This window comes from Mandrillus leucophaeus, unplaced genomic scaffold (assembly GCF_000951045.1).
Source record: "Mandrillus leucophaeus isolate KB7577 unplaced genomic scaffold, Mleu.le_1.0 Scaffold124, whole genome shotgun sequence".
Lineage (NCBI taxonomy): Eukaryota > Metazoa > Chordata > Mammalia > Primates > Cercopithecidae > Mandrillus > Mandrillus leucophaeus.
In genome coordinates, this window is record NW_012100765.1 from 4,504,575 (window position 1) to 4,520,206 (window position 15,632).

At 36.4% G+C, this 15,632-nt stretch overlaps 1 protein-coding gene across 4 annotated transcripts in view; it reads left to right on the top strand.

Annotated features, from left to right (window-relative positions):
- The window catches only part of TCF4 (transcription factor 4), a 479,608-nt gene that overhangs the window by 135,176 nt on the left and 328,800 nt on the right, over window positions 1–15,632 (top strand). The window lies entirely within an intron of this gene.

Consider the following 15,632-nt stretch of genomic DNA (forward strand, 5'->3'; position numbering starts at 1 on the left):
TTTGTTGTGGGGTCAGTGTCGCCGTAAGGATGCAGGGTAGAGTGAGGGGACCTTTGTGGTGGGCTTTGCAGCCTCCTTGGCGGAGGGAAGCACAGATGCATGAGGTCAGTTACTTTTTCACCTATCTCCTCCTTTGTTTATTGTTTACAGGAACACTTGTCTAAGTGGTGCACAATTTTGCCTTGCCTACGCTTCTAGAGTGAAAAATACTTGTTGAGACTCCCTGGGATAGGTTGGTTCTAACATCTTGGTGGATTGAGCCTGGAGCAGGAGTTTTGACTTAGAGTTCATGGAGAATGGTGTCCGTAAATGTATATATACCCCTTTATGTTTGGGAGAAAGCACCTGTGGAGCTTATCTGGGTAGCAAGAGGATTTTGTGACCCAGCAAAGGTTAAGGCACCGTGCCTGGAAAAATCAATTAGGATCCAGTTGAGTGTTAGATCTGGCCGTAGACTTTGCCTGGTGTTGGTAAATAATCTGAAAGCCTTAAAGCATCTCAGAGTAATGAAAGGGGCCCAGGGGCAGTGCCTTTTCTCAGGATTGCTACAAGGATTCTGGATTAAAAATCCCTCTGCTGGCCGGGCGCGGTGGCTCAAGCCTGTAATCCCAGCACTCTGGGAGGCTGAGACAGGCGGATCACAAGGTCAGGAGATCGAGACCATCCTGGCTAACACGGTGAAACCCCGTCTCTACTAAAAAATACAAAAAACTAGCCGGGCGAGGTGGCGAGCGCCTGTAGCGCCAGCTACTCGGGAGGCTGAGGCAGGAGAATGGCGTAAAACTCGGGAGGCGGAGCTTGCAGTGAACTGAGATCCGGCCACTGCGCTCCAGCCTGGGCGACAGAGCGAGACTCTGTCTCAAAAAAAAAAAAAAAAAAAAATCCGTCTGCTGTCTGTGGAACAGAACATTTACTGGGATCAAGCCTTGAGCCTTCCATAGGCAAAGAATTTCCTGAAACTAATCTGGCCCCATACGGTGTCAGAGGTAAAATAAGTGCTAAGCACGAGAAGCCAGAGTAATCTTTACTGGAGTAACCTCTGCTGGATCCCTTGTTAGATAGGCAAGTGTGATGTGTGCAGTAAAGTACATTTTTTTGTTTTTGTTTCCTGAAGTGGGACACATTTCTGTCCCCTTTGTGGTTCTGTAAATACATTGTTGAGTCCAGTGGAACTTCAAAGGTGGCATATAGCTACTGATGACACACACAAATATTGTAAGTTGATAAGGATGCCTGTAATGTTACAAATGGCTACCTGATGCCTGATGTCAATGCTGGTATCTGTAAAGCACACAATCACTGAGAATAGAGACTGGCAGCTCAAGGGTGTTGATGGCAATTTTATTGTGTCTTCAAGAAAGTGTGTTTCTTGAGAATTATTACCAGTAATAATGAGTATCACCTTATTTTCTTTTGCCTCATTTCTCTTTCTTCCTCCCTGAAACTGGGGTAAGCCTTATTGTAGAGAGAAGCTCACATGGATATCCAGCACCTAGGTTCCAGCTGAGGGCAAGGTGGAAATGAATTGAGTTATTCCATTTCTGTGTAAATCGGCGTCATTTGCTACTTGTGCAAGTTTTGGGCCAGAGGTGTGGAAATTGGTCTCACTGTTAATCTAATGAGTCATAGCCTTTTTAATCGTGTATTTTAATAGGAAGGTAGCACAGTTGAGGGACCTCTTTTGTCTCTTGTGCCAAAGACAGCTGCGTTTGAAACTCAGTTTTTAATGAATTATTTAACTTTACTGTGTCCTATTTCCAAGTCTATAAAATGAGATTAATTGTATGTATTTTGCAGGATTGTACTGGAGATGATGATAGTACATTTCACATTCCTACCACAAATAAGCACAAATAAGGCCCTTGAATTTACTTTTCTCTACTACTAAGCAACAAAATAACATTGAGGAAACAGGAGTCTCTCTACCTGGTCTTTGATTTAGAATGTGGTATTTCTTCATTATGGGCAGAAGAGTATTTTTCTTTATAGAGAGTCATTGACCTTCAGGAAAAAAAAAAATCAGTCAAAGGTTACATGGAATGAAGAAGCAATGTCATCTAATTGAGTTTTTTTTTTTTTTAAGATTTAAAATGTAAACTCACTTGATTTAGAATTGATTGGAGCATGTGAAAAAAACACAGTAGACATTTAAAACTGTACCTAAATCTGATATAATAGTTAAGAAAGGTAGCTTTATAGGAAATCAAAGGGGACTGATTAGAGGAAGAGAGGAGAGAGAGGGGAAAGGGGATATGGTGGGTATCTAGAAGAAAGGCATACACCTGCCTAAAAGTAGGAAGCCAGAGATGGAGGAAGACCTAGGATGGGCTTGGAAAACTTCTGAAGCCTTAATGAACTGATCTTGTCACACACAGCTGTTCATTTGAGTTGTGGGCCTCAGAGTATTATTCCTTTTTATCACTGTCTTTTGAAATGCTAATTAGATAATTGACCATTGTTCCCAGTTCTTTGGTTACTTTTTATTCCTAAACTTCTAGAGACTAGTCCTTGAATGGGATACTCAGAGCAGCACACCAGATGGGAAATTATTCTCTGGCCTTTAGTTGCCAAATGACCACCACGGTAGTGCTTGGGATGTGTAAAATCCAGCTGAGTGGCAGAACTAGCCTAAGGGGTGGTTAGCATACTTCTTGGGATAGTCCTTCATCAATAGATTTTTATTTTGTAATGATGAAGGGGCCTGCCATTGTGTTTTTATACAGATTTATCAGATTTACTGTAACCAATAACCGGTCTTCTTGACCATGAAAGGCTCATTTAAAGAAAAGATCACTTGAAGAATATCTGCAAATGATTAACAAGACATCTTTGGTTTTTCATGAAATACCATTATAAGCACAATGTTTGAAGATTATTTTTATTCTACTTCTGACCTAGTTAACTCATAGTTGTTTTTTTTAAATCGAATTAGATAATGTGTATGAAAGCATCTTGAAGAATATTACACTCAGCACAAATGTAAGATTTGATTAATAAGGTGGTTATTAATGAATACCATATAGTAACGATGTATCTGAGTCTTGCAGAAAAACATCTTGACCAACAGGACATGATCTAGTGGAAGAGTTGCCTGTTCTATATATTTTATAAAGAGAACTAATCATTTGTCTTCTATATACTCAATCCGATATCATCAGGAAACCTCATTTAGGTCGATTCACACTGTAGAGGCAGCAAAATAACATGCCTGACCTTTTCTGTGTAAATATTAAAAATTATTAAATCTGCATGTTGGAAAGATTGATTTCAGTGATACCTTCTAAATTTTCAGTGAATATTTAAGTGTTAAGTTTTCAGATAGTTTCATGAAAATAACTGACTTTTTAGTTTTGGTACTACAACAGTTGGAATATTGGTGGTATTTTTCATTTTAAATCTACGTGAACTAAAATTTTCTTATGTGTCTGGTATGAACGTCACAGAAAAATCCTTTCGCCTCAAGCTATTTTTTTTTTAATTGTAAAGGCGATACTGTGTATTGCAGAACATTTAGCTAATAGTAAAAAATAAAAAGGGAAAGTCAAAAATTCCTTCTTATTAGTTAAGTACTGTAACAGTTGATTGTATTGCCTGGTGGTAGTCTTTATATACACACACACATATATACGTACACACACAGACACGTATATACATATATACACATATACATACAATTTTTGTATGCAATTTTAGATTATTTAAATAAACTCATATTTATTGTTATATGTTTTTATTTTTATTTTTTTGTATTTGCATTTTTAAAAAACTGATGAGACCTGCCAGGGATATGTGTGTTGTTGTGTTTCCTGAATTTATTTAACTACTGTGGTTTTTCTGTTTGCTAATTTATTAATTCATTAAGCATTTGTTATTCCATTGTTTTCGTGGGTCAGTTTTATAGAAGTCATTTTCCTTATATTGACTGTTGAGTTAAATTATTTCACTCTTATGTTCCAGATCATGAATTTGTATCATGTAAAAATTTGGCTACATTCCCTAAGTTTTGTTGATAATGTAATATTCTCTGTATTATTAGTTTTTGAAGTTATTTTGGTAGTTTTTTCCTTTTAATACAATAGCTACCTTGAACTGTCACTTAAATTTCAAAGAGATTATCAACTTTTGCTTTTAAAATTTTCATAACTGCTTTCTAGTTTTATTGCGGTGTGGCCAGTAAAGAAACGGTGTAGTTTCTGTGTCTTAAAATTTCTTATACTCTTTCTGTCCCAATAAATATTTTAGGACTTTCTCAGTATTTCAAATGAGATTTATTTTTATATTTGTAATAGCTGAAAATGTGGCTTATTTTCTGTAGTGTACGTTTTAATTTGCTTTTCAGTTTTTAAAGTTTTTTCTTAACTAGATCTCTTTTGAACCTAGAAAGATGTGTTAAACAGTTCCGCAAAATAATACTTGCCGTTCCTCAAGCATAAGCGATTCATGATGACTGTGTGTTTATGGTAGATATTTTCATCTTTGGTCTTCAGTACTCCCTCTTTTATTATTATCTCCTTTTTTCCATGTATTATTCTAAGAGAACTTTTCAAGTTTGTCTCTACATCACTGACGATTTTTCTACAATTTTATGCAAATTTTAATTTTGTTAATGCATTTTTAGTTTTTTTACAATATTTCCTATTACATCCATCTGCTTTTACATCTCTTCACAAATCTTTTGTGTTGACACCTATTTTATAGAGATATTCTATTTTATATAACTGTCAAATGTGATGTTTTCTAGACTCCACTTGTATTTTTTATAGGGTGAAAATGTTTTTCAAAGTGTAATTTCCCTCTGAATTATGAGTACATATTCCCCTATATTTTATTGTGCAGATTTTTTTCTCACTACACAGTTTTTAACACGTTAAACTTTAGGACGCTCCAAGTCTGCCTTTCTTAATATATTCTGTGATGTTGAGGCTAACTACATATATTTTGTAAAAAGGTATGCTGGTCTCCATGTCAGCCTCTACCAGTAGGAGGCGCTGGAGGGAGAGTAGAAGGCTAGAGGAGGAAGAACTTTTCCTTTCCTGTTCTTGTTATCATCATTCTGGTAACATCAGTCTTTTCCAGTTTTTACTTTTGTCTACATTCCTAAAATTAACCTCCTTGGAGATAACAGACCCAGTCTGCTAGTGTCTCTTTCTCATCACGTCTCTCTGAGTTTACAGACTCTGAAAACCCAACCACTTCCCTGTGTTTCCCCAGCCCTGGGGATGGTAGCTGTTTCCATCCGACCGTTCATGGGTGCTTCTTCTCAAGTCTAAAGCCAGAGGACTGTAAATATATGTTGTTTAAGCCACACATCCAACCATACTGGTTCAGGAAGGCAATGGTCTTCCAATAGTTAGCCTTCTAAAAACTCCCTTTAAAAATGAGACTTTAGAAAGAGGATGACAAATCCTGAGGACTCAAGTCTTAAGAAAATTTTCTATCTAGATATTTATTATAAACCCGATTGCGTCTCATAAGTGCTGTGGATGTCATACTCTATCAAAGGTAAAAGGGTTATTAAAGTAACCTGCACTTTTCAGAGCAATGGTGGATGACCCTGCAGAAGGCATGTGGCCTTTATCAGATAACTCACTGTGGGGAAGCTGGAGAAATAAAGTAGAGGTGAGAGTAAGCTGACAGTTCTGGTGTGATTTTCTTGGAAGGATAACGTATAACGTAGGTAGGAAACACATGGGAGAAAGGAAGTTTTGCATTATGAGATTTGACTTAATGTGTACAGTTTGCTTTTGGTGTTGTAAAGCAGTAAAGAGACTTACTGACATCTCTATTTAAGGTCATTGCAGTGCATGAAAGGTAAATCAAAGTGTTATTCTTTATTAGAAGCTAGAAGATAACATTTACATAACATGCTTTTAAGGTAATGAGTTAAGTTCATTATTTTTTATTACTCTAACTGTTTGAAGAAAGTTATTTTCATGCTAAAAATACTCCTTCTACTTGAATCTGATTTATCATAATTTTTGCTTGATGAATAATCTATTGTGAGGAAACGATAATTCCATTTATTTTTGTTTCTTGGGGAAAATTGTTAGACAGCTGTTCCAGTCTTTCCAAATAAACTCACTTCCAGAATTCCTAGTAAGTAGCAGTGCTGGTTGATAGGAATGTCACCATTTTTCTGAGCCCCTCTGCCTTGTCACAAAGACATAGTGCAGAAGCCAAATAAGAAATATGAGAAAAGGAAACGATACCAAGGTCTAGGTATTTCACAAACTGGATAATTAGACTCTGAATTGCGACGAATAGGCTGAAAGAAAAAATGTCACAAGCCTATAGTGGCTTAAGGAACACTGATTTCACAGTGAAATCTTTCTACATAAATTTTATGGTTAACTAGTAATAGGAATAAAACTGTGAAGCAATGTCAGACAATTATGTTAAGATTCCTGCCTAATGAATGGCAGGCTTTCCCCTGGTGTTTTCTCCTTAACCTGACCATTGCTTGTTCTGTGTGATCACATTTTCTTTCACCAGTTCTTTGCTCATAAATAAAGCCGTGTGTTCCTGTTCAAAAGTTGCATCTTCATTTATAAATTCACAGAATATGTGTTTCAGGGAAAAATGTAACTCAATCAGCTTTGCATGGTTTACATAATGTGATAGTCTCATATTTACTATGTGGTTAACAAGAAATAACTGTTACCAACAAAAATCAGAGAATTTAAAAACAACGAACATTTTGCTTGGGAGCCTATGTATATCTCTATATAAATACATATAGACATCTATAAACATCATCGATCCTTCCCATGTGCACATGCCATATATATGTGGATGTGGGATGATACTTGTTTTTATATATACATATCTATATTTATATAGCTGAAGAAGTGAAACATATTGCTTTTTATTTAAGTGACTCAATGCGTTTATAGACAAGCTTTATTTTACAGTACTTTATCAATGCCGAGATGATAAGACGCTGCTTTGATCTGGTCTTCTAAAGGTTAAAATTTGACAGAATAAATTGATTCCTAGAGACATTCTTATGCTATCATTGGCCTTATATTGAACAGAGAATTTCTAGGAAAATTATTATTCCTCCATGGAAATAAAAATTCACTTTAGGTAGCTTAATCAATTTGAATTATTAATTTATGGGATTGCTTTCAATTGTTGATGAGTGTATTTGTGCATTGGGTGTGGGGAGGTCTTCAGGGGATGGGAAGGTGGAGGGATGAGAAGATTCTTATAGCACTAAACTGAATTTTCAATTCCCTGGTAAAGTGAAGAAAGAAGTGAAGCCCCTTCATTTTCTTCTTTTTAGAATCATTTAGCAACCACAGCTCATACTTTATATTTTTTATGGAGTACTTTCAACAACTTGCTTTTGCAGTTGGGAAATGACACTTACCTGATTTTCTTGGGTTCTTTATTCATGACATCAATGAAGACTATTGCTAATTAAGCATAGATGAAGTTACACATATACTAAGCAGGGAAATGCAAGAAGAATGTGAAGGTCCTAGAGTATCTCAGTTCAGCATGTAAGTGAATCGTGTGCACAGTAGCACCATCCTGTCTTATGGCTGGTCAATGCTCCATATTACGAATTTACATAGGCTTTATTTTAGGCTCTGAAATAATAATTATTTTTATTATATTTCTCAAATTTGCCAGAATACCTCTGGGAGAGATTCAGATTCCATCTGTTTGATAGCTGAGGAAATGGGGACAGTTGGTACCGTGGTTTCTCAATGTTAGAACCCCTCTTCTTCTTTTTTTTTTTTTTGAGACAGGGTCTTACTCTGTTGCCCATGCTGAAGTACAGTGGTACTATCGGGGCTTACTGCAGCCTTGACCTGCCTGGCTCAAGCAATCCTCCTACCTCAGCCTCTCGAGGAGCTGGGAATACAGGCGTGGGCCACCATGCATGGCTAATTTTTGTATTTTTTTGTAGAGATGGGGTTTCACTATGTTGTCCAGGCTGGTCTCGAACTCCCAGGCTCAAGCGATCTGCCTGCCTTGGGCCTCCCAAAGTTTTGGGATTAAGGCATGAGCCACCACACCTGGCCAGAGCACGTCTTAACTTTTTAGGATTCATGATCCTGTTGGGAGCCTCATGTTGTTGCTAATGCTGCTCATGTAATTTACTTTCATAATATCCTGTTTCCACCTATTTTCCCTCTTTGTGCTGAAGATTATTGAAGAGCATTGATTAGTGCCATTCAGATAATAGTCTGGTGAGTTTGGGTTGAATGTTCTTTTTTGTGTGGCAGGCTTGGATATGTATAAATATGTAAGAATATAGGGAACTAAATCTTAATTTTCAAGATGCTATTGTGACACCTCTGCTTGTTAAAATGTTGGATAATTGTGAGAAAAAACACAAAAAAATACAAGGACCCGGTCGCACTTCTTTATTCTCTTTCAGATTTTATACACTTAAACAGATTTACAGCAAAAAATCCTCCAATGACTTTTTAAAAATACTATTATGTTACTGATAAACTTTGGTTTTTGTCTGTGTCCCTTCGTATATGTTCACACAGTTTTCATTTTTCTGGGTTATTCATCCTTGCTTCACATGTGTTATCTGACAGTTAAAAAAATTTTTGTTGGGCAATCAAAAGCAATTAAAACACACTTATTCAGTGCTTACATACCTTTGTGTTCTTTTTCTATGTCATTTTTTCATATATAGAATATGTTTTCCAATAGTTTACATTCTGAATTTTTTAATGACTAGTGTTAAACTGTTAGACTTACCATCATTTACTTAAGTCTCTCCTACATATTTGGTGATTTTGGTTATTTCCATATCTTTGCACACATTTTTTCATTTTTGCTTCTATTTTCTAATACACAGTTTTTATAGCTCCTTGATAGAGTCTTTGATATTTTGTTTCTGTGAAGTTGTGTAAAGTTTCATAGAACTAAATTTGCTCTACTTAACTGTACCTGATGAATTCATATTAGCTGTAAACATTTAAACATTTTATATAACAGACAGCAAATCATCATATTGCTGGTAATGTAAGGAAGATAAACTCCATGCATTCTAGAAGTCATTAGAGATTTTGCATATAAAGACCACTGTCTGTTTCAAGATCTAAATCTTGAAGCAGGCATTCAAGGTGTTTTGCTAAGTACTTAATGGTGGGCCATTAATTCATGTAATCACTTAGGATAAATGATGGGCAGAAAAGTTACTGTGCAAAAAGTATTATTTGGAGAATAATGGATATATGAAAACTTATATAAATGATTATTGTAATTTTTGTTACTTTCAATTTATTGCTCATGGCAAAAATTGAAATCCAAGGTCAAACAGAAGAGAGATGGAGAAAGCTCTAACCAGCAAGGGCCTGGACTCTCACACTTCCCTGATTGGAGCTGCTGTGTGTGTCTGAGGAGTCACCATTGCTTTACTGCTTATACCTAAACAGAATTATATGTAGCTTTGCTTGCACTGAGGATGTTTATAAATCCTCTGGGTTTTACACTTGATTTACTTTCTTCCTCAGCCTTCCCATCTCATTTGAAGACACCTTTAGTTTTCCCATTTCTCAGACTTAACTTCTAGGGAATTATTCATATCTTCATTTTCTCTTATATTGTACATTTAAAGTCTTCATAAATGTTATTAGCTTATATTTATTATCTATTGCTGCATAGCAAACATTCCCCAAACTTAGTGATTTTAAACAATAACCATTTTATTGGCACACAAATCTGTATGTAGTTCACCTGTTTGGACTGAGCTCAGCCAGTTGGTTCTCTTGTTGATGTCACTGGAGGTCACTCACTCATGAGGATACAGTCTGATGGCAGGTGGACAGGAGGGCCTGGTTGGTTTAGGGAGGCATCAACTGAATTGGCTCACTTCTGTTCCACATGGTTTAGGCGTCCAGAGGCTGGCTCAGGGTTCTTCACATCATGGTAGAAAATCAGCCAGCCCCACAAAAGAGCAAGATCCAATGAGCAAGCACTTTTTAAGTCTCTGCTTACATCATGCTTGCAGATACTCCATTGGCCAAAGCATGTCACATGGCATAGTCCAGTGTCAGGGTGGTAAGAAACTCCACAAAAGCATGGGTGAAGGGTGGTGTTATTCATTAGGGGCTCTTGTTATAACCATTTCCCACAAGGTTCTGACTTTTAAGAATTCAACCACTTTTCCTAACCTCTATTGCTAGGACTTTGTAGCACTCTGGTAATAGTCTGCTAACTGAACTGCCGGCTTTAGCCCTTGACCTTAGTTAGTCTGTTTTTTAATGGAGCAGTGATCCTTAAAACATAATTTGGATGTTATTCCTCCTCTTCTCAGAACACTTCACTGACCTCCCACCTTATTTAGTTAAAGTCAAAGACCTTAAAATGGTATGTGGCTTCCCTGGTACCTCTGTGATACCATCTGCTTTATCTCCCACTCTGCCCCAGCCACACCTCTTTCTTGGTGTTCTGCAAATGCACCATGCAAGCTCCCACCTCAGGGTCTTCACATTTGTTATCCTTTCTGTTAGGAACACTTGACTCAGGTTCTCCATAGTTGGGTCCTTCATCTCTCTCTTCCCTCAAATCCCATATCAGAAAGCCTTCCCTGACCACACTCTTAAAGATTACAGCCATTTCCTCTTCTAATGCTCACCATCGTGTTTCCTACTTAGTTTTTCTCTATCAAGGCTTCCAGATCACTCCCCATTCTGCTCTGTGTCTCAAGAGGCTAACCTTCTACAGTTGCATAATCAGACTGCCTTTCTCTCTTTCTCTCAGTCTTCTGCTTGGGTTCACCTAATGGAAAGCTGTCGCTTTTGCTTCACTTTGGTTATAAACCATTTTTTTCTTTTTTTAAAAAAAGACCCCCCAAAAACCCGGCAGTGTATTATTTTAGATTTAGATAAGACTAACCCAAGATTTAGTGAGCATTTTCCATGAACCAGTTTCTGTGCTTTCAGATATGTCATAAAAAAAGTTAAGTGGACTGTCATCCTTGTTTAAGAGTTAGGGATACTGAGGTTGAGGTTAAATGACTTGTTCAAGGTAACAATTAGAAAATAAAAAAGACTCCCAAACTCATGTCCAGTCATCTTCTCCATCTACAGCCCTGTCTCCATAATTCATCACTGAATGATCGCTGTTACACACGCCTTTGGAATTGGTCTTTTATCATATACACACCACCACCACCATTTTCTGGAAACTTCTTTTAAACCCAATCTGATTTTGTAATCACGTCTATATTTGCTAGTCTCAATAGCTGTTACCGTCACCCTCTTACATCTGAGGGCATGTTCGCCAGGAGTCTTTCTCCCTCTTTCTCTGGAATCACCAACCTCCTCTTCTCTCCTGACTCCTCAGCATTTTAATATGCCCATTTCTCCTATCTTAAAATTAAAGATGGCTTTTTAAATTTAAAGATGGATTTAAATACACCTACCCCCCTCCAAATTTTGAGACTAATTTTTCTCCTCATTTTGTTCTGTCCTTTTCAAGCCAAGTTTTCTCACACGACATTCTGTATATAATGTGCCATGATCTGGCTTCTTTCCGCAGCACTCTCTGCAGATTCCACCTCAAAACGTCGTCAGTAACGTGTCTGATTGGCTTTGACCTTTCTACTGCTTTACCTCTTTGAAGCAATGGACTTTGGAACACAGCCTTCTTCTATACCTCCTACTCTTTCAAAACTCAGCTCACGTCTACCACTTCATGGGAGTTTTTCTTAACCCAGAAGACTGATCTGATTGTCCCTCCAGCTTGTCCTCATGTCTGCTGGGGCATGTGCCGGCAATCACACCTGCTGAGGCACTTAGTCTTCCTGACGGAACTGTAGTTTCTGGAGTGGTCAGGATCATGTCTTCAGAGCTTGCACCCCAGCCATGTGCCTGTACGTAGCTCAGTAACCAGAACATAGTCAGCACTCAGTACATGCCTGATGAATGAACAGATGAGTGTGACCGTACTCAACTTGGTGAGGCCATTTTGTCCCATGAGTTTTATACTCTGGGTTCTTTTCCTACCTTGCATTCTCTGACTTTTTTCCCTCTCATCTACTTGCCTGACTTCTTAGATCTTTTAACTTTAATTTGTTTCTCCATCTTTACATTAAGTTTTGGTGATACAGGACTGAACAAGAACAGGTAACTGTCTTTATGGCTTTATGTTAATGTGTTTTCCTCTGAAATTAGGCAGGTTTCTTAATCTTGCTGAAGTTATTTTCATCCTTAAGAAAGTAATATTATAGTTCTTTATAGAGTGGGGCCGGATCAAATGAGCATGTTTATTAATTGCTTAGCATTATGCCTGGCACAAATTCAGTTACCATTATATGGTAATAATTTTAATAGTAATAAACCATATATTATATATGTATTATTCATAATCAGATAATGTATGCATTATATACAAATTGTACTATTCTATAAACATTGTAAAAAAAAGTAAATAATATACATCAATTGCTTTGTGCATCCATATATTTTTACGTGTGCTCCTTTTATTAAATCGTATGTTTTTCCTCTGTTTATTGTTTGCTTTTTACTTACCAAAAGCTTCTGTCCAAAAAAAGTCGAATGCTAAGGCTGCCCTGAGCAGAGTTCACTTTGGAAGAGGCTTTAATTGTAATGAACCTGTAAGAGCCAAGTTTAAGAATTGAGATAATCAGCAGCTGTGTATTTCTTTAAATTTTTGTATTTAATGATTTATTTGAATTAACTGTTACCAGGTTTACATCTTCTAGATTAGTTTTTAGGCCTTTACTTTTCCTTGGCTGTGGGTGCTGACCAGCATGGTGGTAGGTATGATTGGGGGGTGTATGTGTATATGTGTGTGTGTGCACGTGCGCGCATGGATAGGTGTGTGTGTATGCTCATGGATGTGCATGTATGAATGCATAATATTTCAAACACATGCTCAGTGATTGAGGCACTGTCAGGAAGTAAGCATGGAGACCATGTTGCTCGATGCCACAATAGTCCTGTTACTGCATCGTCACCACAGGATGCCATTAAAATAGTTATGAAGAATGTCAGTGTTCATTAATTTGGTTCTCTTCGGAGAACATTAGCCATGGGGAAAAGATACAGTAGAAATCTGAGAAGAGATGGAAGATAGGAGAAAAACCTGGCTTTTGAAGAATGATCTTTGATCTTTCAGAAGAGGAATACATATCAAGAGCTTATCTATGTGAAAGAATTTACATGCAAAGCAAATCAAGAACATAGATCTTGCTTATCTTTATAGTTTCATCTTAGATGGCAAGGAAAAGCCACGCTTCTCTATACAAAGGGATTTACATGTTTATGATAACTCAATTAGCCTTAGCAGGGGCTACCAGTATATGCTGGCTGTCTGGCCTCAAACTTTAATGCATATGTATTTTCAAAGATAACTAAAAGATTTTGGGATTGAAATACAAAGAAAGAAGAGATAGAGAATTATCAAACATTGGGGATCAGCTTTAAAATTATAAAACCATATAGGTTCTGAAAAATTACTTCAGGAATAAGCAGCTTTTTTTTTTTTTAAATATGAGAAAGCAAAATCATATCTTGTATGCCATTAAAGGTTACTGCATTTTCCAAATTTATAGTTGCAAGTGATGGAAATTTTCCTTAACAAACTGAAGGATGCATTTGTAGTCTAAATGGTAGCTTTGAGAGTAGTTAGATATTTATGGAAAAATTATAAGAAGCAATGTGCTTTTAAAAAATTTTTTCAAAAATAGATATTGGTTAGGAAAACTACACTCTTTCACTCTTTGGTAATGCATATTCTGACTCATTCACACAGTCATTGTGGCACCTAAAGTGTTGCAAAATTAGACATTTATATGGAGATGGGCTATTGATGTAAAAAAAAAAAAAAAAAAAGCTGAGGGCTAGGAATGATAAGGCATGAGTAGAGGGTTTTAAAAATGAGCTCTTTGTTTTCCACTGTTCATCATGCCTAGATCTCAGAGAGGTTTTGTCCAGTGAGAATAAAGAACCCATGAGAATTATGCAGGAATCACTGTCCAGTAAAAGGAATAGTTTTCCTTCAGTGACCAAGGGTGGGACCTGAAGTCTGCACTAGTCAGTGACGCTGTTTTATCGCCTTCATGCCAGGTGAAGATTTGCATAGGTGAAATGCCCACTTATTAGGAGAATTACATCCTGATTGAAATCCATAAGATGGTGCCCCTTTATCTTCTATCAGGGGATTTCATCTAATACTAGAAGGAGCAGTAAGATTCCATTAGTTTGTGACCAGTTATTCACTGGCCTGATCCTCAAGGTCATTGCCTTTCTTCAGTATTATTTGCTCAGTATCCTGCCTACTACCCTTAAGTACTTACTTTGCCTATTGAAATCTTACTAGATATTCATTCAGAAGTACCGGTATTTCTTTCAGGGTTGATCTTATGACGCTACTGTATTTTTTCTTGCCTTTTAATTATTTTTTAACTGTTTATTTTGAAAAAATTTTAAACACATGCAGTGTATACACAATAGTAGAATCATTTTCTATGTTGCCGTCATACAGTTTCAATAATTACCAGCATTCTGCCATTCTTGGGTCATCTACATATTACCACTCCCACTCGATTTTGATAAATTCTTAATAATAGACTATGAGATCTTTCAAGTTTGAAACTATACTATAAATATCTGTCTCTGTATAGACACCATACACGTATATATACAGATATATATGCATACACACAGATATATGTAGACACACACACCTACCCCTTTATTTTATTTTTTATTAAAATGTAACGTACCCTCATTGTGGAGATAGCCAATGTTAATATTTTGATTACTGTGTAGATTCTGTCTCCCTTTGGTTTTTAAAAACATAACATGAAATTTGTTTATTGCTTTTAAACTTCATATTTTACCATGAATATTTTCCAATGTCCTTGAATGTTTTGAAAGTGTGATTTTTAAAGGCACTGTAATACTCCATCACATGGGTCTTCCATAATTTATTTTAACAGTTTGCAGCTGTCGACCACATCTTAAACTCCTTGCACATAAATACTTGTCTGCATTTGCAAGGATGTTATTAGGATAGTTTCCTAGGGAATTATTAGGTGAAAGGCTCTTTATGTATCTTGCCAAATTGCTATCTAGGAAGGCTGTGCCAGTTTGTATTATTTTTATCTTATTAACATGGTAGTCGAAATAGTATCTGGTTGTGTTCTTTTAGAAATTGGCATTTTCTGGATTAATGACACTGAACATTTTTCATGTTCATGATTCTTATTGCATGTGTAAAATAAGGTGTTATCTGGAATTGCAGTGAATGGTACATGCCATTTAGTTTAGCTCCAAATCTAGTGCTTTGCAGCAATGATTAATTATTTTTAGTATTTCACAAATCAGTTTTTGCTGTTTTTGAACCCAGAATGTCTGCCTTAGTGCAAGTTACATTAGTTGAGAGTTGGTCTTATTTTACTTTTTGAGTATTATTTTTAAAAATTGTCATTCTGTATGATTTTCTCCCTTTATATCATGCAACTTTATTGAGAAATGCAATTCAATCAGGAATAATTTCGCTTAGGTAAAACTTCTTTGTCCAAGAAATATACCGTCAGGTCCAAATAAATTTTAAGTTTTGAAAAAAAAATATTTATTTAGATAAAAATTTGTAATCCCTCAGAGTATTTGACTGGATTTGAAGCATAA